The sequence below is a fragment of the Oryctolagus cuniculus genome, chromosome 5, assembly GCF_051225735.1.
Source record: "Oryctolagus cuniculus isolate XC-2025 breed Fujian yellow rabbit chromosome 5, ASM5122573v1, whole genome shotgun sequence".
Taxonomy (NCBI): Eukaryota; Metazoa; Chordata; class Mammalia; order Lagomorpha; family Leporidae; genus Oryctolagus; species Oryctolagus cuniculus.
The window spans coordinates 170,203,020-170,229,530 of NC_142871.1; the positions used below are offsets into that span (position 1 = coordinate 170,203,020).

Below are 26,511 nucleotides of genomic sequence, written 5' to 3' on the forward strand. Positions count from 1 at the left end.
GTGTATTTCCACTTGTTGCTATCATGAATATGGTTAATATGAACATTTGTATGTGAGGCTTGTATGAAGCTATGCTTTCATTTGTCTTGGGCAGATACCTGGATGTCGAATTGCTGGATCATACATTAAAATTATATTAACTTTTAAAGACGTTGCTTCTTTCCAAAGTGGCTGTAGTATGTTCATATTAACTCCTTAGGCTCCAGAAACCTGAAGCAGACAGGTTGGAAGCCTGCAGCTCCAAAGCTGGACATGCTGGAGCCATAAGTGAGAGACGCCAGGAACAGACATGTGTTAGGAAGTTAGCGTGTTCCCCAAGCAGAACCTGCAGATTTGGGAAAAGCCTTCAGTTCCTCTGAGAAGACCATAGGTAAGGTTTAAAACCAGAGTTTGTATTGAACATTTCTCATAGTTTTTATTAAGACAGGGATGGGAAGTGGGAAGGGACTGAGTACCAAGACCGTTTACAGGAAGAACGTTGATGGAGTTAGTATTTCCCAAACAGCAAGGGAGCAGTGGACTCTGGGGGGCGGGGCTGGGCTGGGCGGGGCTGGGCTGGGCTGGGCTGTGTTCCTGACAGCCTGCGGCTTTGGCACCTCGACTAATCTCAGCTGAAGTCATCTCTCAATCTTAGCTGTAAATGCAGGGAGTCAATTATGGTGCTGTACAAGCTTTAAGTCTACCCTTTGGTTCTTTTTCCATTTTGCCTGTCCACAACTAAATGGACTTGTGTCCATGAGGGCAGGAAGCTCAGTGTGTTCTTACTTTTAAACTCCCAGCACACGTGTGTGAGCTGTTACATCCATCCACAAAAGTCACATGCAGATGAAGGGCACCTTTTGATTAGCGTGTTTTCACATGACCAAAGTGACAGAGTGACACTGCCCCTGAAATATGTTGGACTTTTTTTAGGGATCTCCCACCCTCTCCTTGAAGCCAGTTTCTTTTTTCTTTTCCAGATTTCATTATTTATTTATTTGAAAGAGGAAGAGAGAGATCTTCCATCCACTTGTTCACACCCCAAATGGCCTCAAAAGCCAGGGCTGGGCCAGGCCAAAGCCAGGAGCTTCATCCCACATGGCACAGGAGCCCAAGTACTTGGGCCTTCCTCCACTGCTTTCTCAGGCACGTTAGCAGGGAGCTGGATCAGAAGTGGAGCAGCTGGAACTCAAACAGATACGCATATAGGATGACAACATCACAACACAAAGTTAGCCTCTGAAACCAGTTTTTTAGACGCCCCCCACCTTTTTAAAAAATCTTTTTTATTTATTTGAAAGGCAGAGAGCAGAGACAAAGAGAAACCTTCAGTGTCTTCTGGTTCACTTTCCAAATGCCCACAACAGGCAGGGCTAGGCCAGGCCAAAGTCAGGAACCTGAACTCAATCCAGGTCTCCCACGTGGTGAAAGGGACCCAAGTATGTGAGCCATCCCCGGCTGCCTCCCAGGGCATCTGAAAGGTGGACTCAGAGCAGAGTAGGGGTTGCCAGGCACTCCCGTGCGGGATGTGGGAGACCAGGTTGTGTCCTACTGCTACTCCAAATGCCCACCCCTACACTCCCCTCGTGCCCTGAAGCTCCAGAACCTCGGGCACCAGAGATGGAATTTGACTCAAGAAACTGCTTGTTACCCTGCAGTTTCTGATCTGCGTCTTTCTAGTGCCTACAAGTGACCTGAGAAGGAATCAGGACCCAGAAATGAGCCCTGATATCCAGCCTCTGGGAGAGACTGCAGTGGGGCAGGCCCTGGTGAGTCCAGGCAGTGAGGAGGCCAGGGGTGCCCCGTGAGGCTAGGAGAAGCCAAATGCCTTTCTATTCTGTCAGCAATGTTTATTCAGCTCTATAGTCTATATATGCAAATTCTGTTGTCGATCTGTTTCATGCATTTGATTTTTTTAACCCCAAATTGACTGATATCACTATTCTCTTTAAAATATTTTCAGCTGGAAGTGAGCTACAGCCTCATTTCCAACTGAAAATCCACGGCAGGGAAGTTACCCACAAAGATGCTCAACGAAAGGCTCTTCTCCACAAATCAGAAACGCTTGAGAAGCATCAAAAGCATTTTCACTTCCAGGCCAGCTCTCTGCTGTGGCCAGGGAGTGCAGTGGAGGATGGCCCAGGTGCTTGGGCCCTGCACCCCATGGGAGACCAGGAAAAGCACCTGGCTCCTGGCTCCTGCCAGGATCAGCGCGGTGCGCCGGCTGCAGCGGCGGCCATTGGAGGGTGAACCAGCGGCAAAGGAAGACCTTTCTCTCTCTGTCTCTCTCTCTCACTGTCCACTCTGCCTGTCAAAAAAAAAAAAAAAAAAAAAAAAAAAAAAAAAAAAAGCGTTTTCACATCCACATGGTACATGTAGCTCATATAGTAAGTTTCCTTTGCCCTGTTAGTGCCGATAATTAACCTAATGCATTCCTACTGTCACTGGCATTTTAGTCATACAGGTTCCTCCTGGTGCCACCGACCATACACACACACTTACTGGGTTTCAGTTCTGACTCAGGCAAGGATGGGAATGCCTTTGTTGCCTTGGCTACTTACCAGCTGTGACCATGCGAACTTGTCAAACACTGTATTAGTCTGCTTTTCATTACTCTAACAAAAATACCCGAGAGGAGCTTCTTCGGAACAAAAAGCTTATTTTTAGCTTACGGTGGAGGTTGCAGGATTAGGCGGCCCCCCAGTCTGGTGTTTGGTGGAGGCTGATTATGGTGAGTGTGACAGCATTGATCATGTCATGAGTCAGGAAGTAGGAGAGCTTGGGTTGGACTTGAACATCACAAACTTCTGGAGAATCCAGCTTCCTGCTAATGCTCCTGGGAAAGCAGTGGATGATGGCCTAAGTCCCTGGGCCCCTGCACTCAAGTGGGAGACACAGATGAGGCTCCTGGCTTCAGGCTAGCCCAGTCCTGGCCATTGTGGCCATTTGGGGAGTGAACCAGTGGATGGAAGATCTTTCTCACTGTCTCTCTCTGCCACTGCCTCTCTGTAACTCTACCTTTCACCCTCTATGACCCAAAGGCCTCCATAGAGGATGTGCTAATAGGTGGTAAGCATGTCCCTTCAGGGAGTGGGTTTCCTGTGAGCTAATGCAGCAGTCTTAGGAGCACAGGGAGGCCTTGGGAGAAGTGCAAGGTCACAGGCTTCCTCAGGTGACCAGTTTCCTAATCACCAACCATCACAGATTTCTCCTAACAGTGCCCTGAGAACACTCCTGGTTTCTGAGTGTCCCTTTCTCACATTCCAAAGGGAACAGGTTCCTCTCATGCTCTCAGTCTGATCCAGGTTCACCGACTTGATGCACCAAGCTCCGGCACACCACCGAGTGGGGAAGGCTGCAGAGGAGTAGTTGTCCTCATTGCCAGCTGGCTGGCCCTCAGCAGGTCAGGCAGTTTCCAACTTGCTGTTATTAAGTTAAAGAAGAATTTACTGCATTTATTAGGATAGAATGGGAAGAGTAACTATGGGTAGTGGATTACTATGTATGTGATTTTTGGCAAACAGTTCGGTGATCAATAGTTGTGAGACACATAACAAAACCTGATCTATTTTTCTTTGTGTGCTAAGATACATTCTCAGCAGTGATAAATTAAGCATTCTATGAGCTAAGCCTGTCATTTAGAGGAACACCCAATTATTTGTGCTGTTAGATTTACTGAATATTTTGAAAATCCACAATGTTTCTATTGTGAAGGTTTGTGCAGAAGTAATAATTTCAATGATAATCCAAGTCAGAAGAACTGATATAAAAAGTAGAAGCTGTATCATCCCCAAATTAATAGGTATATAATTTTTTGTTGGAAGAAAGTTGGATATGAAAAACTTAAAAGGATTTTTACAAAACATAAAATTATGTTTTACATCTGTGACTAAAGAAAAAGTATGCATTTTAAAATAACGGTGATTGTGTCAAATCCTTCAGAATTTATTATCTGTGAAATATATTAAAAATAATACAACAAATTAATTTTTCGAAATGTCAGTAATTATAATACAAGGAACAGCAACCGTTTACTCTCAGGATAAAAATAAATTAGTTGTCAACAGTTTGTGTGAGGCGCACGGTTCTGCAAGGTGCCGGAGGCCTTCAGGGTCAGCCCGAGGGCTCCGTGTGGCCGAGGGTCAGAGGGCCAGTGGCGCACGTTCCGCGCGGTCAGCGCCATCCTCCCGGACGCGGGGCGCCCCTCGGCGCACGCCAGGGCGGAAATCCACGACACTCTGTCGTCACTCCAGAAAGGTCGCGATCCCTCTCCCCACCGGACGCTCTTGGAGCTGAGCTCCAGGCGAGTTCCTAGATCGCGTGGTGAGGACGGGCTGTCCGGTCCGGCGGCACTGCAAGGCGGGGCAGCCAGGTCCCCGCCAGCCCCGCACGCTTGCACCTGCGCGACCGCGTCGGGGGGACCCAGGAGCCCAGCTCAGGGGCTGAGCTCGGTGGGCTGCCGGGACGCAGCGAGCGGCTCGGTGAGCGAAGGCGCAGGACGCCCGGGCGCTCCCCGGAGCTGAGAGCAGCGGGACGCAGTGCCCCAAAGTCCTTTCTGGAGGGTCCAGCGCTTCAAAGACGCCCCTCACCCCCACCCACGCCCCCAGTCCTCCCCAGTGAAGAGAACTGACGCCTGTTGAAAAGCTATTTTCAGGACAGTGGGAACAATTGGGACTCCTGTTGAGTCCAGCCCGAATCCACAGCTTCCGCTTGGAAGAGCTGAGGACCAGGCCGAGGGCGGGACTGCCCCTGCACACTTCTGCCCTGCTGTGTGGACCCAGGGTGCCAGAGAAATGAGGAAGAGAACCGCACAGCCCTCTGCTCAAGGAGGGGAAAGGAAAAATCCCGAGTGAGGCACACATACACAGACAACATAGGACAGCATGACAGGCACGGAGTCCTGCACCAGACCTCAGAGTGGCACCCATACCCCATAGAGTCCTGCACCCAGACCCCATAGAGACCGGCACCCCCTGCACCCAGACCTCGCCCAGACCCCATAGAGACCTGCACCCAGACCTGCACCCAGGCAGGTACCATCTGCACATTGCCGAATGTGCGGGGGCGAGTCATGCCCGGGTCTTCACAGTCCCAGGGCAGATCCGCGAGTTTCCCTGTTGCTGGCACCGCGAGAAGACGCCTCGGCCTCGCGGAGCGAAGTCCGGCAGCCCCGGGTCGCGGTCACTTCGTGGTCGGTCCTCTTCCCCTTGCAGGTTCCTCCAGGGTCTCCGGGTGCTCCCCAGGTCGGGAAAAGCACGCCTTTGTGTGGCGTGTTTCTTGTGTTTCGCGGGGCCCAAGCCCAAGCTCTCCGGAGAGGCGCGGTTCCCCTCGGCGGGAGAGAGCCTTCGCCTAGTCCTCTTCCTTTCTCCCGGAGCGAGCGAGGGACGCGGAAGCGAAAGTGGAAAGTTTGGAGAGTCGCTGTTGCTCGTCGTAGTTAGAGCTCTCTACGCCGGAGTTACTATAAGAACTTTCCTTTCGCTTTCAGCGAGCGCGAAATGTCACCAAACTTTTTGCTTTCTTGAAATTTTAAAAGCATTCCCTCCGGGTGGCCGGTTAGCTCAGTTGGTTAGAGCGTGGTGCTAATAACGCCAAGGTCGCGGGTTCGATCCCCGTACGGGCCAAAAGGAGTAACCTTCCCTTTTAATGAAAATTAATCTTGCTGCGGTCGTTTCCCTCCCCTTCACGGCCAATGCGGCGTAAAACTGGATTTAAACTCTCACTTCATTTCTTTGTCTTCAGCCGTGGCGCTCCTCCCCGCTTTGCCGGCCCCGGCCCCGGCCCCTAGAGCGGGCCCGGGAAGGAGAAAGAGAAAGCGAAGCCTCGTGGAAGCTGTGGCGCGCGGCCGGCGGCCGGTGCTGGAGGAAGACGCGGCCCGTGTCCCGCGTGGGCGCCGCCGCCGCTCTCCTCACGCGCCGCCCCTGTCAGCGCCGTCAGTCAAGTGACCCGACTGCCGCACCGAGCCGCGCTTCCCGCCTTGGCGTCTTCTCTCCGCTTCCGCCCGAGAGGAGGACTTGTTTGTTCTGCTCCTCCACGACCCGGGGTAGGTCCGTAAACGCAAGACCAGAGTCCTTCAAAAAGTCCGTGCAAAGTGCAATTAAAAGGATAAGTATTTTGGTGCAGTTTTCCTAAGGCACATTAGGGAGGACGATGAAAAAAATGTTCCAAAAATAGGCGTATTGTGAATTCCACTTTTTCACCAACTTTTTGAGGTGCCCTCGTATCTGTGGAGGGGCTGTGACAACTGTGTGTTCTCAAGGGTGGGGATCTTGTATGTAAGCTTGCCAAGGTGCCCATAAACAGTGTGGCCGCGAAGGCCACGCCGTTGTTACAGGTTACACAGAATGGCAGACACGAAAAATGAATGACAAATACAATCCCAGCAGAAGACGAAATTTAGATTTTTCAGATTTGACATACGAAACTCCCGCTGGCTACTGGAAACACAAAGCCGAAGCTGTGTTAGGGCAGAGCTGTGTTGGTAATCCGCCGGCCCTGGGCCGGGACGGACAGGGGTTAGCGCCGAGCTCAGGGGCCGGCTGTCCCCGGAAGCTGAGCGCGCTCCCGGCCTGTGCGCCTCCGGTTACCGTGTGGACTGCCTGGACTGCGCGCCTTCAGAAGTTCGCTGTTCATTGCGCAACTTGATTGGCTGACTCAGAGGCGAGGCTGACGTTGATTGGTCGGTAGCAAAAGGGCGCTCGCCGGAGCGATTGTCGACGGATACGTTAGGCTGGTTTAAAAAAGGTTCTGGCGGCTACAGAACAGTCCTTTTTCCTAAGTTGGTACTTAATGTTCATTCTTAAGATGTTCCTTTGGTCCAAAAGGAAAATCGTATTAAAATGTTCTTTTTACTATCCAGATAATAGATAATGACGATGACAACTTTGTCTCTGCGCCTGTCGCGTGTCAGATGCGTTCGTGGACTTTAGGTTCAGTGACACGAATTAGAGCAGACTGCGAGGGAGGCAGCCGAGGTTCAGAGCTGTGGCCTCAGTCACCGCTTGCGTGCTGGCAGAGTTAGGGTGGAGCTGGCTGTTTTGCTGCAATGTGTGTTGAACACATAACCGGATTTTTAAAAAAAGTTTTCATTTTGACCTTTCCGCATCAAGTCAAACAAAGGCAGCTGGCCATAATCTGGCGGTGCCGTTGTGTCGCTGACCCCGATTCTTCTCTTTCATTCAGCCACGTGACCTTGCCATGCTGCCCTCCACTCTCCAGCTGAGCTTGTGCCTGGCCAGCAGGATGTTAGCAAATGTGACAGAGAAGATTCTGGAAGAAGCCCTTGCCTCGTTCTGCTTGCTTTTGTTGGTGTTGTTTTCCAACACACTTTATTTTTTAGAACACTTTTAAAATTCACAGCAAAATCGGGCAGAAAGTACAGTGAGTTCTCACTTACCCCCTGGTCATCCCCTCCCCCCAGCTGCGGTGACTGTTCCTCGCCATCGCCAGAGAATTAGGCAGGCTGCCCGCAGCTAGCCTTGACCGAGGAGGGGAAAGTGCGCCACCCGCCACTCAGCCTTCCCCAAACCCGGGGGACAATCAGGCGCGGTGTGGAGCCCAGTCGAAGCAGGGTCTCACTGTATTGTAAAAGGGAGGTGTATATATAGCGGAGGTACAGAGCGGATGGTACAGAGCGGATGAGGGATGTGGGCAAGGGGTGGGGTGTTGTGATGCAAAAGGGACTTAGCCACTCCTGTTATACCACCTTAATGATCCTTAGGCAGAAGCGCCCTGGGGCTGGGGTGTTTGCTACCAGGGATTTGAAACGTAAAGTCAGGTTTTCAAATTCGAGGCAGGCTCAGGAAGTTTCTCTAGGCCTCTCTGGATTCAGCGTCCCCCACACCCAGCCTCTCACTGTCAGCAAGCTGCAACACTGATAAATTTCTTCTGATGGATGAACCTATCACATTATCAACCGGCCTATAGTTTACAATACTTTCCATTTATTAGTTCTTTCATTTTTTCCATCAAAGCACATCTAGATCTTATACATACTAAATCTAAGAAGATTTACGTTTAAGTATTTCATTTTTGAGGGCATTAATGTAAATAAACAGTATTGTGCTTTAAATTTCAAATTCCACTTGTTTGTTGGTGGTGTGTAGGAAAACAATTGACTTTTGTGTATTAACCTTGTGTCCTGCAACTTTGCTGAAATTGCTTATTAGTTCCGGTTCTGGTTTCTTTTGTCCCCCCGCCCCCCCCCCCCCCATACACACTTGCTTTTGCTGTCAGCCATTGCCAGGAGAACTTGTCTGGGTTTAGCATGCTGGAAGGTAAGAGATGGGTGGAGATTCACTGATTGTCTGTTATTCCTCAGACATATGAGTACCTGGCTAATCCCAACCTAGCAGTAAACCAGAGACCTGTGAGCTGAATAGATTCTAATTGTTTTAAGCTAATGAACGGAGATGGTGTGTTAAGCAGTGCATTTGTGACAGTAAATAAGTGGTGTGCACATTAAAATGCCACCATTTTACCACAGCATTCTACCAAAGCACTCATTCTTTGCTATTCCTCCAGTGCACGAGGTAAACTCTAAATTAGGCTCTTTCTGGGCACTGTTTCCTGTGTCTGGAATGACTTTACCTTGATGTCCTCATGACCCGTTAACTTCTCTCCTTGAGACTGTTGCTCGGATATCACCAATATTCACTCCGTGTAGAAACTAAAGCTGAGAATTCAACCCCAACGTCCATCCCTGACTAATTTTTCCCCTCAGCATCTATCACACCATCTGGTATTTTAGATACATTTTTTCTTTTGTAGAAGATTCTGTAACTCTGTTACTAGAAAGAAAAGAAGTTTCTATTCCAGTGCTAGTGACACATAGTATACATCCAATAAATACTTACTTACTGAATGATTACATTATTGTCTATGGAACAGAGGACACATGATTGAAGGGAGGGTGGGAGAGAAGCAACATTAGTTCTGTCCCTTCAGGTATGCTGGATCAATAGACCTGAAAGGTACATTTTCCTTTTCTGGAAGTTCTAAGATGGATCCACCTGGTGTGAGCTCCCTCCGGCCCCTTTCCCTCTGATCACAACCTGGAAGCCTGCTGGAGTGGGGGTTATCGAAGCAGGGAGTAGGGTTTTAAGGATACGTTCATCTCTCCTTCAGCTAAATGGATCTCTCATTTTAACAATAGTAGAGGGTGTCGATTTTTTTGACCCTAGTCAAGGGTACTAATGTTCAATGATCTAACTCCAGCAACTGGAGACTAACGTGTTTGAGTTCATCGCTCAGCATCGTCTTCTCTTTGAATTTATTATATCTGCATACTATCTGATTATGTCTGTTCTTCCAGTTCCAACATCTCCCTTAAAAATGCACATGAACTACCTTCTAAATACGCAGCTACCTTTTTGGGCAGAGGTTTTCTTACAGGTCATGTGACAGCCCAGCTATGCAAGGCCCAAACAGCACGACATGTCAGGGAATACAGCCACTTTCAAAGAGTGCAGATGGTTTTTCCGATAGGCTGAAGGTGGGCTCATGTCTGTGCCGTGGCAAGCCTGTTGCTCTTCCACGGACCCTCCTGATCACTAACACTACTTCACATTTCAGTACAGCCCTTCTACAATGACTCCTGAAGGAGCAAAAATAACACAAGTGTGGACTCCAAATCTGCTGGTGACAGGTTACTTTCAGAAAACTGAAAAATTCCTCAGTCTCCTGGGAGACTTCCTATCAATGAATTACTAATGACTTAAAGGGTTTCCCCCATCTATCACATTGTTCCCCCAAACATTCAGATATGCCATTTAACCTCTACGTTAAAAGCAGCTGCTCTTGACTCAATGGTTTTCTCCAGCTACTGCCCCATTGCTCAGGTAGCTTTATTTAAAAAAAATCTCTGGGGAGTTATCAGCAGTTTCCAAAAAACATTCTCGAAAACCTTGATAAGTTTTTGGGCACAATCACTTGATGGAAACTTCTGGTCAAGACCACTGGTGACCTGTCTATGGCTAAAGTTTAGGATCACTCCCAAGTTCCTGTCTTCCTTGGCTTCTCAAGGCCAGCAGATGTTTGCTTAATGACTGCCTCGTCCTAGTCCTTTGATCTCAAGGGCTCCCTCTTCTCATCGCGCACCTTTGGGACGCAGTCTCCCAAGCCTGCTGACCTCCCCTCTGGATATGCTCCCCACCCCCCATGATTTCATTCATTCTCACAGCTTACAGAATGTCTTACTTGACCACCACTCTACAAATCTGTGTTTGCAGTCTAGACTGCTGTACTCCATGTTTGTGTCAGGGAATTTCAAAAAGTTGGCAGAAAATTCATATCATGCAAAAACTATGCATGGATTTCAAATTTTTTTGCACTAAAATAAACTCATCTGTTAATTCCAGTTTTCTGTGAACTTTTTGAAATGCCTTCCTGGATCCCACTGATTCCTCGCATGTCACTCGGGTTTTGTGTATAATAAGTCCGTCTAGAACCGAGCTCCCGATTTTCTGCTAATTCTGCTATACCCTGTCTTCTCCATTGCAGGTAATGGCAATTCTACACTTCCAGTTTTGGAGGCAAAATCTTTCAAAATCATCCCTGATTCTACGTCCTCCCTCACTCCTGCATCCATTTTCTCTAGTATTCTTCTTGGTTCTATGTTTATGCCCCAACTCTGCTTCCCACCACGGAGTCAGTCATCTGACGACAGCCCCCATTCTTTGGAGTGACTTCGCTGCTGGAAACTCGGTCCCCTCGCTTTGCAAGAGAAAAAGGAAGGGTCGCTCCCGGCCCGCTCCTCTGCACCGGGATGTGACTTCCCGCGCCCAGGAGGGGGCGCGCGGGAGCACACGGGCCTCAGCTCTGCGGCGTTCCTTATTTGAATCCTAGGCTTGCATAGAAACTCCAGCAGATTCAGACTAGGAATTCCAAAACAGAACTCTGTTTCCGCCCGGTTTCGAACCGGGGACCTTTCGCGTGTTAGGCGAACGTGATAACCACTACACTACGGAAACCTGCATGCCAGTGGTCTGTTACATCTCTGAATGGGTTCAAGAGAACGTTTCATGCATCCTTCCGTGCAGTCTTTCTGGTTGTCTTTTGCCGAGTCTTCACGTCTTCCTCTGCGATTTACCGCTGCTTGGAACCAGCAGTTTGAAACCGGATAATTCAGAGCCACGTAGATAGCACTCCGGAGCCCCAGCTCCTTCACAAGACCAGGCAGGGGAGTCCCAGGCAGACTCCAAGGAAATTTCGTGTCGAAGGACTCGGTACTCCGGTGCTCCTTTCTCTGCTCGCCTTCGACCTCCTGCCTTCCTCTCTCTGTGCCGGAAACGAGGCTGGTCCCAACTGAGCGTGAATGTGGGTGCTGGCACTGTGCCAGCACCTGGGGCGTGGGACGCTCCCAGTTACTTCTGAACGAAATACTTCCTTGGGGTTGAAACACAAGGCACAGGCGTGTTGGTGCAAAGGTGCATGCATACCCGGGGTAAAGAATCTACGTGTGTTCAAGAAAATTGGAAATCGAGCCAGGAAAATTTTGTTCATTAGGACTCATTGCTGGTGGACATGTAGGAATACATCTCTTTGCTCGTTTGAAGTAATATTCTCCGGTGTGTGTGGGTGTATGCATACACGCACAGGTGTATCTTCTTTCGCGCATCCCGGTAGTGGATGCGGGGGTCCAGGAGCAGGCTTCAGCTCAGGACTGTGCCTCTCCAGGAGGCGCCTAGGAAAGCTCCTTCAGCTCTCTGCTCTGAAAAGCGGGGGAGGATGGCGGGCCCAGCTGCATTTGTCACAACTCGGGAAGAGCGGTCAGAAACTGCCTGCAGCTGGCCAGGGAGGTTCTGCTCTGGCACCGAGTGTGACTTCGCCCTTCGGCTCAGCCTCGGTGGACTGAACCGGTCAGTGTGAGAGTCTGACCGTTAGAAGCTTAGGATGATATATGTGGTCATCCCCATCACCAACCACCCATCCTTGGAGGTCCACTCAGAGGTAGGCCTGGTTATAATGACGGCAAACTAAGCACAGCCTTTGCTTTGTGTTCACTCCATACCGTGCCCTAGGAAGCATCCGGGGTGTTTAAAGGCATAAAGACAGAAGGATGAGAAAGAGGGCGGCAGCAAGATGCTGAGGGCCAGAGAGCAGAATGACTCAGTGTTAGCAGTGGGGAAATGCTTATGGCATTAAGTATCTTTTTCAAAAAAAATTTTAAAGTTTAGATGTGCTGGTACATACATGTTCATCTACTCTTTGTACGTCTCACAGTTGTAAAATGCTCAATATTACCCACTCCCCACACTTTACCTTCCTTTATGGAAAAAGTGTGTAATGGAAAAAACAAGGCATACATTTCTTTTTTTTTTTTTCACCAAAATAAACTCTTCTTTGATTCCATTTATTTTCACAAACTTTTAAAGTACCGCGTGTCTACTGTTCACTGATGGCAGCAGGGTCTAATCTGATTCTGAAAGACCAAGAATAATGCCGGCATTCACAGCCCCACATGAAAACCTGCACGTTCAGGATGTGGGGGGAGGGGATTATAGCCATCTTCCAGCAGAAGACCTGGCTCATTGGGGTTGAAAAACCTGCACCTGAGTCAAAAGTGCTGGCGCTGGCTTCAGAGGACGTGTACAGCAGGATTTGAGGTCTGATCAGTCCCCATTTCTGCACTAATTGGCAATCCAGGTTTTAATTCTCCCAATCTAATGTTGGCAGAGTAACATCTCACTTTTTTTTTTTTTCATTTTATAAATTACTAGTAGTATTGGGTATTTAAAATCTTAGTCTTTTCAGATTCTCCTCCCTCGGTTTGGGAGAGAACCCCATGCACATTCTTGACCCATTTTCTATTGAGCTGATCTCTGATCTTGCTGGCTTTCACAGTTCTCACCATGTTGTATAGACAAAGTGCTTGACATGAAAAATATTTCAAATATCTTCCACTTTTGTCATACTTGGCTGTTTACTTTTTCACCATGGCCTTCACTGAACAATATCTTTGATTTGAATAAAGCGGACTATATCAGTATTTTGTTTTTAGAGTTTTTTTAAGTTCTTTTCCAGCCCCTAGATCACAAAGATAATTTAAACATATATTTCTATTAATTTTTCACCAGTTACACATAGCTATTTAGACTCTCTGAATAAGTAGATTTTCTGAAATCTACAGGTGATTCTACTGTACAGTGTATATTAATAGTCATGATGATGGAGTCATATAGAACTCTCGTGTATATCAACGTACAAGAGACTTTTTCTCTAATGTATGTCCACCACTCAATCCTCCTAGTCCAGTCCTACCCCAGGACTGACAGGCCTGGATTTCTCTCAATATACAAAGGCAATAATCTCTCTCGCTATGTCTTGGCTGGCACAGAACATCTAGAAGATCAGAGACAGCTCTGAGCTGGAGGGCCAACAAACCTAATGAAGCGTTCTTTTCTTGTGGCTATATCAGGCCCCGGGGTAAGACATGTCTGTGAATCTAGCAAGCTCTGCGAATCCCAGAGAACGCTGGAGTCTCTGGTTTCACCTCCAGAGAACGTCATCCTAGGACCCTTAAGTGGTGTGGTGGCAGCGGACACAGCCTGCCCTCTCACCCTGTGGTTCTCGCTCCTGGTAACTAAAAACCAGAGCGGCATTCATTTGTTTACTTATGGTGCAGCTTTTATGATATTTATAAATTAAGTCAATTTCAAACCCTGTTTCAGGATTTAATTTCATTCTTGGAGTGGCGGGCCTTTGGCCCAGTCGTTCATATGCCACTGAGGAAGCAAGTGTCCCATATGGAGTCCTGGCTCAATGCTGATCCCAGAGTCCCATCAATGCACACTCTGGGAGACAGCAGGTGAGGTGATGGCTCCAGTGCTTGGGCCCCTGCCACCCATGGGAGAGACCTGGATGGAGTTCCTGACTCTTGGCTTTGGCTTTGCCCAGATCTGGCTTTTGCTGGCCTTTGGGGAGTGAACTAGAAAATGGAAGAGCTCTCTCTCTCTCTCTCTCTCTCTCTCTCTCTTTCTCCTTCTCTGCCTTTCAAATAAAAATAAATAAATTTTAAAAAAATTAATCTTTGCCTTCAGAAGTATTCAGCCTTCCAACACAATGCCCTACACGCCCTGCCTGGGGCCTACTTTAGTGAGTTCTTAGGCCACCCTCTAATCCTGGATGTGTCTGTGGGTGTCTGTCTGTGGGGCAGTGTCCGGCACACAGGACTTCCCCAATGGCAGTTAGAACTCCTGGTTCATACACTTTCCCCTTACAGTCAGCACCGCGGATTCCAGCTTCCTAGGTGTGTGCCGGGGATTTCCCAGCTCACTCCTGCGAGAGTTTCTAGGCCTTGAAGCCTCCACCTGAACGATGAGTTGAGGGCTTTGGAGTGAACACCTAGGCTCAGAGGCAGCAGTGTTCGCTGGTGAGGACGGAGGTGTAGACCGTGGCCAGGCTGCCTGTCCACACCTGTTACTGCCCTATCCTGCTGCCGAACAGCTTTTCTCCCCAGATGCACGAAAGGAGTGTCTTGAAAGGAACTGGTGCTGAAGTGAGTCAGGTCGGCGAAAGTAAGTGTTGTGCATTTTCTGGTCTTAATATCCCGATTTAATGCAAGTCCTCACGCTCCTGGACAGTTGACTTTTCCTAACAGTATAATGTGGGGAGCTGCAACTTAGTAACTAAATAGTCCTTGTCCAGGTTAAACTTTCTCAGTGGTTTCTTCCCAAGCAGCGAGACAGGCTTTGCTTCCTTTGTGTGCTTTTCTAAATCTGGCCCGCTGTTCCATAGATTCTATTCCCATTCGTATTTTTACTAAAATTCTGAAGTTATTCATAAACTTCCGGAGGCCGAAAACTGAATCGTAGTAAAGCTTAAGGTCAGCTGACACAGCACGCACCGGGATGGCCGAGTGGTTAAGGCGTTGGACTTAAGATCCAATGGACATGTGTCCGCGTGGGTTCGAGCCCCACTCCCGGTAGGGTTGGCGCAGGGTATTTTACCTGGAGCAGCACAATCCCTTGCTCAGGGGCAGAAATTTTGCGGGGAAAACGTCTAATGCTTAATGCTATGGCTCTGGGGACCTGGTTTGGGCGGGCATGGTGGCGCCTAGCACTCAAGTCCTCTCGTTCCGCCTGTGGCGGCAGGTGCGTCCACGTTTCATCCCAAGCCTCTGGGATTCTGCTACCGGTTCACCCTTTTCCCAGCGGCTCCGCTGGCTCCGAGGCTGTGTCCGGCCCTGGGGGCGGCTGCTGGTGGCTGGTGGCTGCAGCTTCCGCGCGGCGACCCGCACCAGGGCTACGGCCTCCCCCGCCTCAGGAGAGCGCCGTTGAGCGCTGAGACAGTCGGCCCGCGGGAGCCAAGGCCGCAGAAGGGCGGCAAAGGCAGAGCCGCAGGCAGCCGCAGCGCGGCCTTGCACCTGCCGGGGCGCCCTGCTGCCCGCCTCCACGGCCGCCTGCAGTCTCCGCAGCTCTTGCTGCTTCCAGTCGCCGCTCTGGCGAGTGTCCGTGCCCTACCGTGGCGGGGACTTGCGTTCCCCGCCGCCGGGAGCAGCCTGTCTCGTGTTTCAGTGAAGTTCAGATACCTGCTCTGTCCTCGATCTACTTTCTTATCGTTGGGTTCTGAGGGCGCCCCACTTGTTCTGGACACACACACACCAGATACGTGTCTCGTAAATGCCTTTTCATTTTCTCAGTAACTTCTGCACCTCAGTTTTTCACCTGGATAAGGCCTAATTTATCAGTTTGGAGGCGGGAGAGTAGCGCCAATCCAACGCCTCGAGGATTTCCTTCTGCATTTTCTACAGCTTGTGTTGCTTTAGGTTTTGTGTTTACATCAACGATCCGTTTTGAGCTCATTTTAGTAACAAACTGTAAAATATGGGTTGAAGTCCTGTTTTTGGCATTGTGGATATATGTTGCTCCAGTGCCATTTGTTAACAAATCACCCTTTCTCCATTGGATTGCCTTTGCATCTCTCTCAAAAATCAATTGGCCCATAAATGGGATTCTGCTACTGGACCCCCTTCTTTTGTATTGATTCTGTGTCCAGACTTCAATAGTACATCATCCTATGTTGTTGAATACATGTTAAATCACAAAATCAGATATTATGAGTCATCTTTGTTTTTCTTCTTCAAAAAATTGGCTCTTTTGGTTCTTTTGCTTTTCCTTATAGTTTTTTGAATAAATTGGTCTGTTTTTACAAAAAAGAAAAAAAAACCTGCTGAAATTTTTGCTTGGATTGGAAATCGAATCTACAGATCAATGTTGGAAAGAATTGACATTTTAACAATATTAAGCTGTCCAATCCATGAACATAGTATATAGCTCTATATTTAGGTATTCTTTGTTTCCTGAGTGTTTTGGTATTTGGGATACATATATGACAAATATTTTGTTAGATTAATGTGAAAGTATTATATTTACTTGAAATTATTATGTATTAAAATTTTATTTCTAATTATTAATTTTTAACACAAAGAAATAAAATAAATTTTTTCTTTACCTTTTACTCTGTATTTTTACCAAGTTCATTCTCATTCTATTTTATATTACTGTATCATTTTAGATTATTATTTTTTATTTTAGATCCTTCTGGATTTTTTTACGTAGATAATCGTGTTGTTTGTGATGAGAGTTTCATTTCTTTCTTTACAATCTAATGTGTGCATTTGTTTTTCTAGTGTTTTTATACCCAGTGGGACTTCTAGAACAATGTGGAATGGGAGTAGGAGGAGTAGACACTCTTGTTAGGTATCTGTTACATAAAGTAGGATATTGGGCTTTTGTTGACTTTTTTTTTTTTTATCAAATTGAGGAAGTTCTTCTCTACTTGTATTTTGCTTTCTAGTCCTAATTTTTTTAAATCAGAAATGGATGTTGAATGTCATCAAATATTTTTCTGTCTTGGTTGAGATGGTCATATGGCTTTCTCCTTTAGTCTGTTAGTAAATTGCATTGATTGAATCCTGAATAATAAGCCAGCTTTGCATTTTGATGAATTTTACTTGGCCAGGAGGAATTATCTTTTTAATATATTTTTTGAATTTGATTCATTAATATCTTACCAGAGATTTTTATTTCTATGTAAATAAGGGATATTGGCCTATAGTATTCTTTTCTTGTTATAGTTTTGATTTGTTTTAGCATCAGGGTAGTTTTGGCTTCATAACATGAATTGAGAAATGATCTCTACTCTTCCATGTTCTGAAAGAGTTTGCGTGGAATTGAAATTATATCTTAATTAAATATTTAACAGAATTTGCTGGTGAAGCCACTGTGTCTGCAGTTCCTGTGATGAAAAGGCTTTATTTTGTCTTATTTCTAAGGGACTCAATTCCTCTGGTCGATTCAGGAGTATTTCAGTTACCTATTCCTCCTTCTTGTTCTTTTTTTTTTTTTTTGTAAAAATTTATTTATTTTATTTGAAAGAGTTGCACAGGGAGAAGGAGAGGCCTTTCATCCGCTGGTTCACTCCCCAATTGACTCAACAGTGCCGGCACTGCAGGCGGAGGCTTTATCCACCACACCACAGCACCAGCTCCTCTATTCCTTCTTAAGTCAGCATATTTCAAGAATTTTTTTTCTGTTTCATCAAAGCTGTAATATTTATGGTCATAAGATGATTTATTAATATTCCTTTATGATGTGTGATAAATCTATCCCTTAACCTCTAATATTGGTAAATTATGTCTTCTCTCTTTTTTTACCCATCTGTTTAGTTGTTTAGTAGTACAATTGAACTTGTGGATTCCTAACATTTCCATTATTTTCATGCTTCAGTATCAATGATTTGTGTTCTTATCTTTGTTATATCCTTCTTCTGGTTTGGTTTTAATTTGCACATTTTTCCTGGTATCTTAAGATAAAAGAGTGTATCATTGATTCGAGAATTTTCTCCTTTGTAATGCAATCTTCTAATTCTATACATTTTATATCATTCTATCCAAAATACTGCATAATTTTCCTTCTGGCTTCTTTGAATCATAGGTAATTTAAACATCTGTTGTGCGGTTTCCAAATATTTAGGGGTTTTCCAGATGCTTTTGTTTACTGATTTCTAGTTTAAATGCATTATAGCTAAAATATATTTAATATGAATTGAATTATTTTAAAATTTTTGAGTGTGTGTGCGTATGTTTATGGCACAGAATATGATCTGTACTGCTGAGTGTTCAGGTCCACTTGAGAGAACGTCAGGATGGGAATCTGGCGCAGTGGTTAAGATGTGATTTGGATGCCCGCAGTGCACATCGGAGTGCCTGAGACAGAGTCTCAGCAGTGCTGACTCCGGCTTTCTGCTAATCCACACTGTGAGAGGCAGCAAATGATGGCTCAAGTGCTTGAGTTCCTGCCACTCAAGTAGAAGACCAGGCTGAGTTCCTGGTTTCTGGCTTCATCCTGGCCCCAACTTGGCTGTTGTGGGCATTCGGGGAGTGAAGCAGTGGACAGAAGATCTCTCTCTCTCTCTCTTTCTTTCTCTCTCTCTTTCTCTCTCTCTCTCCCTTCCTCTCTTTCACTCTGCTTTTCAAATAAATAAAAATTAAAACAATAATAACTTAAAAATATGCCAAAAAACTTCTTTGCCTCTTCTTTAAAAAAGAATATGTTCTTCTGCTGGTTTTTGGAGTGTTTCATCAGTGTCATTAGACCAAGTCTGTTCTATCCCTTAATGAGAGAGGGGTGTTAAAGTATCCACTATAATTCAAGAGTTGTCTATTTTGCTTTTAACTCAGTCAAGTTATACTTCGTGTAATTTGAACTTGTGTTTTGTGTCTTTTTACTGAATTGACTGTTTTACTGTTGGGTAATATGTTTGTTCCAAAGTCTCCTTGTCTGAAATTCATGGCCTCTATATTTACACCCTTTATTCTTACCTACTTAAGCCATTAACTGCATTTGAGTTCAGTATCTTATAAACAGCATACAGCTGGATCTTATCCAAACTGAACAACTCTCTCTAATTGGTATGGTTTAGACAATTTACACTTAACGTAATTACTGACACTCTTGTATTAGTGTCTGTCACCTTGGGGTGAGGGTATGGCCTAACATTCCATTTTGGAATGCTGGGGTTCAACGGTCACCTCTGGCTGCTGACTCCAGCATTCCTGATATTGCACACCCTGGAAGGCAGAAGTGATGGCCCAGGCAGCTGTGTTCCTGCCCTGTGGAAGACCTGAGTTGAATTCCCATGACCCAGGTTTTGGGCCTTTGGGGAGTGAGCCAGTCCGTGAGTGCTCTCTCGATCTTTGTCTCTGCCTCTCTGCCTATCAAATAAATGAGCAAATAAAAATTTTAAAGTCTATCATCTTGTTAGTTGTTTTCTATGTGTTCCTTTTGTTCTTTTCTCTTACCTTTGAAATATGTATTTTTACAACATTTATTTCCAATATTGCCTTATCATTTATGCTTCTTTGAAAATCTACTTTATTGGTTTCCCTAGGGTTTTCTGTATACAGTTACAGTTACTCAAAGTCTACCTTCAAATAATACACTACTCATGTGTAGTAAGCAACCTGAAACACTCTATAACCTCTGATGGTTTGGATTATTGTCACACATCTTGATTTCAGCTATGCTATCATTGTGCAGTGTGTCACTACTACTTTCACTTTATGCAGTCAAGTTTTTTAGTGATAATTGGGAAAAATATTATTTGTATGTACCATCATTGCAACCGTTCCTGGGTTGTTTATTCTTCTGTGTCTCTCTGGCCTCATATTCCTTCTTCCTGAGGAAATTTTTATAATATTCCTATTGTGCACATATTACTAATTCTGCTAGTAACACATTCTTAAGGTTTTGTTCATCTGAAAACATCTGTACTTGTATTTCTTCGTCAGTTTTGGAAAATATTTTTTAAAAGATTTATTTTATTTATTTGAAAGAGTTAGAGAGGGGGAGAGAGAGAGAAAGAGAGAGAGAGAGAGACAGAGAGAGAGAGAAAGGGTCTTCCATCCGCTGGTTCACTCCCCAAATGGCCACAGTGGCTGGAGCTGGGCTGAGCTGGAGCTTCATCTGGGTCTTTCACATGGGTCTAGGGGCCCACACACTCGGGTCATCCTCCACTGCATTCCCAGGTGTGTTAGCAGGGAGCTAATGAACTCGATCCGGCACCCATATTGGCTGCCGGTGCTGCAGGCCCAGGCTTTAACCCACGGCACCACAGAGTCAACCCCAAAAAATATTTTTTGTTTGGCACAGAATTCTGAGTTACTGAGTTTTTGTTTTCTTTATTGTGATTTCCTTCTCTTAGATAAAAGTCATTCTATGGTCTTCTGGAATATTTAATTTCCAATGAGAAATCTGCAATTTTGATCTTCGTTCATCTGTATATAATGTGCATTTTGTTCTTTGGCTGCCATCAATAGTGTCCCTTTTTCTTTGGCTTTTCAGCAGTTTGAAGATGATGCAAACAGTACTCCCTCCCCCACTTGTTTATCCTGATAGATTCCCTGACCTTCTTGAAGCAGTAGCTTGATGAATTTCATTATTTTGGGAAAATACCCAGGCATTCATTATCTCTTCACAAATTTTCCCACCCTTTTCTCTCTTTTCTTTTTTGATTTTCTGTCACACATATGTTAGATGGTGTGGAGTGAATCAACAGCTCTTCAATGCCCTTTTCCCTGTTCCCCAGTCAGGGTGGTTTTCATTGACCAGTCTTCACATTCACTGATCTCTCCTCAGCGCTGTGGAGACGGAAGTCTGGCTGTGGAACATTTTACCTCTGCCCCTCACACTTCTTTCATTATTAAGTGTATCCATTTGAGTCTTAGTGCTTCCAGCATAACTCTGAAATTGATATCCGATTCACTATCAGAGCCTTTCTCATCTGTTTATGTGTCTTTTCCAGTAGAGCCTTTAACATAACGATCATGTGTATTTTATTTTTTTAAAAAGAAAAAACTGGTAAAAATCATCCATACTTATGAGGTACCATGTGATTTCTACAACATGTATGTATCATGTAATGTTCAAATCAGGGCAAACGTGTATTTCCTCAAACATCTGTCATTCCTAGCAGGGATGGGGAACATCCGGCGAGTGGACCTTAGAAAAACTGAAATCATCTGGTCCGGACTTGCTGTCGCTGGTTGGGAGTGACACCCTTCCCAGACTTCTTCATCCCACGAGGAGGCTGGAGTGCCCCTCAGGATTTTAGCACGGCATACTTGCCGATGCTGCTGTTTCTCTCGTTCTCTGGGGGTCCAGGGTTATGAGAAATCAGAGTAAGTCAGAGATGGAACATACAGCATTGACATAGGACAGACAGACACTTGATGTCTAAAAATCCACTGACAGAAGTGGGGGGCGGAGAGGGAGGGAGAGAGAAGGGAAGAGAGAAGCGTTTATAAATACAAAATGAACAATAACAGAGCTAGCGAAATGCTAAGAACCAAGTAGAGGACGGTCTAGAATGGCAGATTGATAGCACGTGCTGTCACCACATCAATAACCCCGGGAAGATGGGAGTCAACCTGCGCTATCACATAATAGCTGATTTAAAATTTGCTAGTGGCCACATTAAAAATGTAGAAATAAACAACTGAGGTCAATGTTTTATTCCCAAATGGTAGCATTCAAAAATGCAAATCATAAAAAATGTTGAGGTAGCATCCATTCTTTAACACTTTTTTTTTTTTTGACAGGCAGAGTGGACAGTGAGAGAGAGAGACAGAGAGAGAAAGGTCTTCCTTTGCCGTTGGTTCACCCTCCAATGGCCGCCGCGGCTGGCGCACCGCGCTGATCTGATGGCAGGAGCCATTCTTTAACACTGTTTTTAAAAGATATATTTGCAGTTTTTGAAACATATGTGAGTGAGTGTTGTTTTGGACAGCGCAGTTCAGGAACGGCTGTGTAAAAGAAAACAATTCCATTTTCACAACATCCTCTCTAGAGGGGGTGTGAGAGGAGGCCGCAACGCGGACAGGTGGAGCGCAGCGCGCTCATTCTATCAGGGGTCTTTTTACCGGAGGGGAAGGTGGGCTCACAAAAGAGACAACAGAAACCCTGGGAGGGAAAGGTCGCCGCGGCTGGCCCAAGCCCGGTATCAAGGCCGGACGACGGTGGAGAGCTGCGCCCTCGGAGCGGCCCCTCACGCCCTTCGCACCCGAAGGCTCCGGCGTGGCGCTCAGGCCGCCCCAGGTGGGCGCCGCCTCCTGCCATCCAGATGGGCTCCAGGCCGGACGAGCCGCACAGAACGGCTTCCTGCTCCATCTCCGCGCCTCCTCCGCGCGCCCAAGCCTGCGAACCGTTTCCTTCGGGGACTCTTGCCGCGCGCGCTCGATTTCACCTGCGGCTCTCCTACCTCCAGGGAAGGCTCTTCCGCCTACGCGCCCTGGCTCCTGCCCGCCACACCTGGTTTCCCGCTCCCTCGCCCTCCTCTCGTGGGCCGAGCTTTTGTCTCGGGTTCTTCCCAGGGTTCGGCCTCGGCCTTTCGCAGTCGGCCTGTGCGCTGGAGGGGAGCCGCGCGCGGGCCGCAAGGGCCCCGGGGCGCGCACGGCCTTCCTGGACCCACAGAGGCAGGGACCTCCTTCTTCCTCCGAGCCCAGCCCAGCTGAGCGAGTCGGTGAAGAAAATAATGGCCAGTTTGTGTTGGCTTTTCTGTGGGTATCTTTGGCTTTTTAAAAAATTAAGATGTAATCCACTTACCATAATAGCTGACTCTTCAAGGCACACAGTTCAGAGGATTCTCTCTCTCTCTCTCTCTCTCTCTCTCTCTCTCTCTCTCTCAGATTCAGTTATTTAAGCATCACCATTGTCTAACTTCAGAACATTTCCTCACCCATCGCCCTCTCCTCCCGCGTCTGGCAACCGCGAACACTTTCCATCTCTGTAGTTGCTTGTTCAGCACATTTCATATAAATGGAATCGTCGAATAATACTCCTTAATTTGACTTTCGGGGTTGTCTTACCAAAGAGCGCTCTCCGCCAGCCCTCTCTCTCAGTGTCAGTGGAACTGATGGGATTTCTGAGACGCCCTTAGAGGACGTGGCCGCAGGGGGCGGCACCACGCGAGGGAAGCTACAGATGGCGAGGCCTCTGTTCCCAGGGACCCCAAGAACGTTTCTGTCGGTCGTTCGACAACTGTCGCAAGAAAGCATCGTTCCTAAAGGCAAAAAGGACGCCTACGAGCCAGCCAGGAGTCGAACCTAGAATCTTCTGATCCGTAGTCAGACGCGTTATCCATTGCGCCACTGGCCCCGCCGGGGAAACACCCCCAGTTGTTCATTGTTAATTGGGATAATTGAAAAGCGCCGACTCCCGAGGCAGGCGGCAGCTTCCGGCGACGCTGGCCGAGCGCCTTCCCTTCCGACACGTGTGTTTTCCGAGGAGCTCTGCCGTCACCATCTCCCTCTACGACTTTTGTCGGGGCGCACAAGTGGCCGCCGCTGGTCCAACAAGTTCCCTTTCTTTTATGCTTTCATCGGGTAAGCGACGTGGGGTGTGCGTCAGTGATGCGTGGCCCACATACTCTGAGCCTTTGATGTAACGAAAGAGAAGGTGAAAGACGATACCGCCCTCGGTGGTAATCCCTTTCCACCTGGCTCTCCCGAGAACTGAACTCACGCGGAGGAAAAGATCCCAAACTCCACGCCGCGGAAAGCGTGCCCAGAAATACCCGCTCCGTCCAAACCCGGCAACAGGGGCGCAGGAACTCCCTGCAGATAAGCGTTTTAAGGTCCCAATCCACGTACCACTGTGGCTGCTGCGCGGCTGTGATGGCGAAGTTGGAAGATCCTGGCCGTGTTTAGGTAACCCGGCTCGAGGAAATACAACGGCGTGGGAGTATTTCCAAGAGGTCTAGCGAGCACATGCTGGAGATTTATGACCCCAGACGCGCGGTTCCCGTCTGCTCGTCTGGTCTCTTTGTTTTTAAATCGGAGAACTGTTAGGTTATCTACGTTTTATTAGCAACAGGGAGTTTTATTTCAGTTGTGTAAAAACGTTTGCGCGCTTTCTCGCCTGCATCCACTGGGGTGCGCCGCGGCGACATGTATCGCGGTCCCCGCACCGAGCGCAGGGCTTCTCCGAGCGCTCTGGGGCTCCTGGCCTGGTGTGCACGCGGGCGCTGCGGCCAGCAGGCGCGCCGCCCCGGGGAGTGGGCCTGCGACACGCGGCTGCAGGAGGGATGCGGCCAACTTCCAGGTCTGCACGTGGAGTAAGATGAAAAGCGGAGTCACAGCGCCAGTGACTCGGAAAAACACGAGGGACCGCTGTGAGCAGGATTTGAACCTGCGCGGGGAGACCCCATTGGATTTCGAGTCCAACGCCTTAACCACTCGGCCATCACAGCCCGATGAGCTGGCGCCATTTATAGCTTAAAAATACAGACTGATAAGGCTCTGCGTGTTCCAATCTTGAGCATCGGTTTCCCCACTCCCGCCTGCCTGGCTACTTCCAGCGACACGCGAAAGGAGCTGCACATCAGCCGGCACGCACGCGGACACGTTTTCTTTGCTCTGTGCACATTCCGTTTCACACCAGCTAACTGCTGCCATTGTGACTAGTCAGACCTGCATTGAACTCCACAGATCAACAGTACTTGCTCAAGGATCCTAAGGACTAGGGAATGGCTAGAATTTCCTGACCTCAGATAAGAAAGCAATTTATAATCCCCAAGTCCAATCTCTGCCTTCCCAGAAGTGATCCTGGGAACCCGCCTGACAATCTGCTACGCCCGCCGTCTTTTCTAATCTTCTCAACTCTCCTTTCTTCTTTGAAAAGTCCTCTCTGACTTGAGTATTGGGAAAGTTCCTTTAAGACAGAAACATCTGCTTTTCCCACGAGACCGCTAGCTTCTTGGACAAACCTGATTTCCTCGCACTGATTCTTTCTCTAGTGTACTGCATTCAAGCAGCAAGCAGCATGGGCCTTTATTTTTCTAATACCATCCAAGCCCCCTCATCAGATCAGCCTCAGCCAACTAGGCTACAGGCTGCTAATCTCAACTCTTGGAGAGAAGGCAATTTTTCCAGTGTCATAAGAACCCCTGATTTTAGTCCCCCCCCCCCCCCAGCTCCCTGCAGGCTTCAAGGATAGCCTGTTTTTGCCTCACAGTTGTGGAGGGAGTGAAGGATGGAGCTGGGTGCACCCAGGACCCTGTTCAGACATAAGGGTACATGCACTGTGGTTGGGGAGGGTGGTGAGTTCACCAATATTTCAAATGCACACGCCTGTCAAGGCAGCATTTCCACAAATGTGCAACGTATATTTGCATGCATGAGAAATTTTATTGTGTTCAAACTTATTCTCTGCAGCATTATTTGTGAGTGCAAGATTGGGAAAACTGTGAGTAACTGGGGTATTGTTAAATAATTACTAATTTATTTTTAAATAACTCAGGATCATTTAATTAGATAAACCATGGCATGAGCACACAGTGAAGCACTATGCATGTGTAAGGAAAAATGAGAAAGATCATCATGCGTGTGCATACATATATGTATTATACACATAAACATAAAAGGACAGTTCAGAGCAGTGTGTATGCAACGCTGCCCTTGGAGGTATATTTGGGTTACTGTATGTGCATTTTACAAAATATCTCTCCAGAACACACAATCAATAGACACAAGATCTATCACCCTGTACCTCTGTAAAACTGCTTTATTGAGGTAGAACTGACAAACTGAAGGTATTTAGAGTTTGTAGTTGATATGTTTCGACACATGTATGTGCTTGAGAAAGTGGCACTGGACAGCAAGGGCTGCCCGGTGTCCAGCCACTTGTCCTTGTGCAAGAAGGAATTCAGGAGGGAGTTGAGAATAGTGAAGAGTGAGCAGCAAGTGTTTTACTGCACACTCCAGAGAGTGGGGCCCACTGGAGGGGAGAGGTCTCATCTCTGGCCCGTGCTTAGTGCAAGGGGAGGTACGTTCTAGTAAGGGGGGGCACTGTGCGTGGTCGTTCTGGGAAGTTGGTGGGGATTTCCTAGCATCAAGCTACGGCCTCTTTTCACTCCTTATATGGCCTGTGTTTCCTGCAACGGCTTCTGGTATGTGTGTCAGTTAGCATGCTATTGTATTACAATGAGGGTGTTATGAGCTATAGGGCAATCTAGGTCAGCCTTGGCCCCCTAAACTGGTATGAGCTGGGTCCTGGCAGGGGTTTGTTTATCTTCAGATCAAGGAGAACCAAAGGCATATTATGTAGGTCTTGCAATAATACTATGATCTCCATGGGGCTCAGTTCTTCCTCTGCCTCCCTGTGTCAAAACCATCCCCCAAATCTGCCACCCCCAAAATTTCTCTTTGTACGCCCTTCTTGCTGTCTTGTCCCACTCTTCCCATCTCCAAGTAACCCCTGATCTGTCTTCTGCTGCTACTGCTTAGCTGCATTTCCTAAAATGTTGTGTAAATAGTGAGTTACAGCATGTACTTATTTGGGGGAGGGGAGACGTCTGGCTTCCCCTTCTCAGCATAATTATTTTGAAGCCCCTCCTTGTTGCTGCAGGTACCAGCAGTTCACTCCTTGTTGCTGGGTAGTATTCCATCATTTCTATTTCATTGTATTTCTCTGTTGATGGCCATTTGAGGTATTTCCAGATTTCAACTTTTATATTGTGAACACAGGTGTGCCAGTC

General features: G+C 47.1%; 1 long non-coding RNA gene and 5 other non-coding genes across 6 annotated transcripts in view; 3 read left to right on the top strand and 3 right to left on the bottom strand.

The window, feature by feature from the left end:
* The window catches only part of LOC103345140 (uncharacterized), a 297,246-nt gene that overhangs the window by 161,640 nt on the left and 109,095 nt on the right, over positions 1 to 26,511 (top strand). The gene's annotated exons all lie outside the window — the stretch shown is intronic.
* TRNAI-AAU (transfer RNA isoleucine (anticodon AAU)) lies at positions 5,527 to 5,600 on the top strand. Its single transcript has one exon. It is a non-coding gene; the product is annotated as a tRNA-Ile (tRNA).
* On the bottom strand, positions 10,874 to 10,946 carry TRNAV-AAC (transfer RNA valine (anticodon AAC)). Its single transcript has one exon. It is a non-coding gene; the product is annotated as a tRNA-Val (tRNA).
* Positions 14,820 to 14,902, top strand: TRNAL-UAA (transfer RNA leucine (anticodon UAA)). The gene has a single exon. It is a non-coding gene; the product is annotated as a tRNA-Leu (tRNA).
* Positions 23,060 to 23,132, bottom strand: TRNAR-ACG (transfer RNA arginine (anticodon ACG)). Its single transcript has one exon. It is a non-coding gene; the product is annotated as a tRNA-Arg (tRNA).
* On the bottom strand, positions 24,144 to 24,225 carry TRNAS-CGA (transfer RNA serine (anticodon CGA)). The gene has a single exon. It is a non-coding gene; the product is annotated as a tRNA-Ser (tRNA).